Raw genomic sequence first — 2281 nt, 5'->3', positions numbered from 1 at the left:
GATTGGCTATCACAGTGATCAGCCACTGTACAGCCCGGCCCCCTTGGTTTTTTTTTATCTCTATGAATGGAGGAGAGAGATACATTGCATCTGTCTAACTCCTGGCATAGAGGGGGAAAAAAAATGTGTTTTTTTTTTTTTTTAACAAAAAGATAAATAAAATATTAAAAAAGAAAAAGAAAAAATACCTAGATTAAGGTTTGATCTAGTTCAGTGCCAGGGTATGTGTATGTGTCAAAGGTCAGGATTAAAAAATAAAGGTGTCAGTGTGTTTTAGGTAAAAAAAAACAAAAAAAACAAAAATAAAATGCACTATTGTTTCTGGGCTGTACTACGGGTACAAACAACCAATAACATACACATAGATGGTGTCGCTGCGATCGTCAAGAGCTGGAGAATTTATTTTGGGTTGTTCTTTGGTGGTAGATTATGGCAGTAACAAGAAACACGCAGCTAAATTAACCACTTGAGCTCCTGAGGATTTACCCCCCTTAATGACCACGCCTTTTTTTGCTGTTTGGCGCTGCACTAATTCAAATGATAATTGCGCGGTCGTGCAATGCTGCACCCAAACAAAATTTACGTCCTTTTTTTCACACAAATAGAGCTTTCTTTTGGTGGCATTTGATCACCTGTGCGCTTTTTATTTTTTGCACTATAATCAAAAAAAACACGAAAATTTTGAAAAAAAACCCCAATATTTTCTACTTTCAGCTCTAAAAAAAATATCGTAAACTCAAAGTTAGTCATAAATTTAAGCCAAAATGTATTCTGCTCCATGTTTTTGGTAAAAAAAAATCCCGTGCATTAGCGGGCAAACTGGCGCTATCTGTTAGGGGCGCTAACACTATCGGAAGTCGCCAGCGACACTGATACAGTGATCAGTAAAAATCGGTTCACTGATCAGTGACACTGGTGACAGGGCAGTGAAGGGGTTAACTGGGGGGGGGGGCAATCAAGGGGTTAAATGGGATTTCTGGTGCACTAGCGGGCAAACTGGCGCTATCTGGGAGGGGCGCTAACACTATCGGAAGTCGCCAGCGACACTGATACAGTGATCAGTAAAAATCGGTTCACTGATCAGTGACACTGGTGACAGGGCAGTGAAGGCGTTAACGGGGGGGGGGGGGGGGGGGGAGATCAAGGGGTTAAACGGGATTACTGGTGTACTGGCGGGCAATCTGGCGCTATCTGGGAGGGGCGCTAACACTATCGGAAGTCGCCAACGACACTGATACAATGATCAGTAAAAATCGCTTCACTGATCAGTGACACTGGTGACAGGGCAGTGAAGGGGTTAACTGGGGGGGGGGGGGCGATCAGGGGGTTAAATGTGACCTAGGTGTGTTCTAACTGTCAGTGTGCCGTTTTACTCACTTTTACTGTTTCTTCTTCTCTGTCTGGAACGGAATGTGTCCAGGCAGAGAAGAATGACATCATATCCTGCCCTGTGTAAATGTCAACACAGGACAGGATAGGACAGGGACCGATCATGTGATTTCAGCCAGAAATCACTGGCTGAAATCTAATGATTGATCCCTCCTGGATCGAATAGTATCACCCGCGGGTCGGCGGGAGCGCGTGCGCGCACCCCCTACCCGCGAAAGTGTCGTGAGCGCGGAGCCCGTTTTAAAACGTGCTTTTGCGCTCTACTGCCGCCCTGCACACGTATATATACAGTGGCAGGGCGGCAAGCGGTTAAAAAAAAAAATATTTTTTTACTATTTTGGGCCAGTTTTCCTTTGATAATAGAAAAAAAAAATAAATCAGGAGATATCCATTACCATTTACCATCAAATAAAAGCCCAATTTGTCCTGAAAAAAAAAAATGCGCTATAATCCACCTCAATGTACGAAGTAGTTGTGATGATACGGACGGTTTTACTATCACATGTCAACGTTGCAAAATTGTGCTTAGGCATTTAGATTTGTTTTACCCTTAGGTGTGAAGGGGTTAAAGGAGAAGTTCAGTTTCTGGAACACGTTACATGTTGCAGCCCCGGCCTCCTCAGACACGTCATTCATTCAGTGTTTTATGTTAATGAATGCTTACAAGTACCATCAGCCATTGCGGCGGACGGCTTGTAGTTTTCAATGGACTGCGAGGGAGCTGGTGAACGCTCTGGTAGTCCATTGACCCTTCCTACCATTCAGTAACTGTGTCTGTATTGGAGGTATCAGGAGATAAAGTACGGGCAGACAGCTTACCTGTCATCTGCTGATCGTGGGTGCGATGCCTTATGCAGGCATTACATGGTTCGAATTGCGAGCGATTTTTCGT

Source organism: Staurois parvus, unplaced genomic scaffold, assembly GCF_062004578.1.
Source record: "Staurois parvus isolate SC_StPar_1 unplaced genomic scaffold, SC_StPar_1.0 ptg001789l, whole genome shotgun sequence".
Taxonomy (NCBI): Eukaryota; Metazoa; Chordata; class Amphibia; order Anura; family Ranidae; genus Staurois; species Staurois parvus.
The sequence above is the reverse complement of the archived record's forward strand: the minus strand, read 5'-3'. Positions refer to the sequence as shown.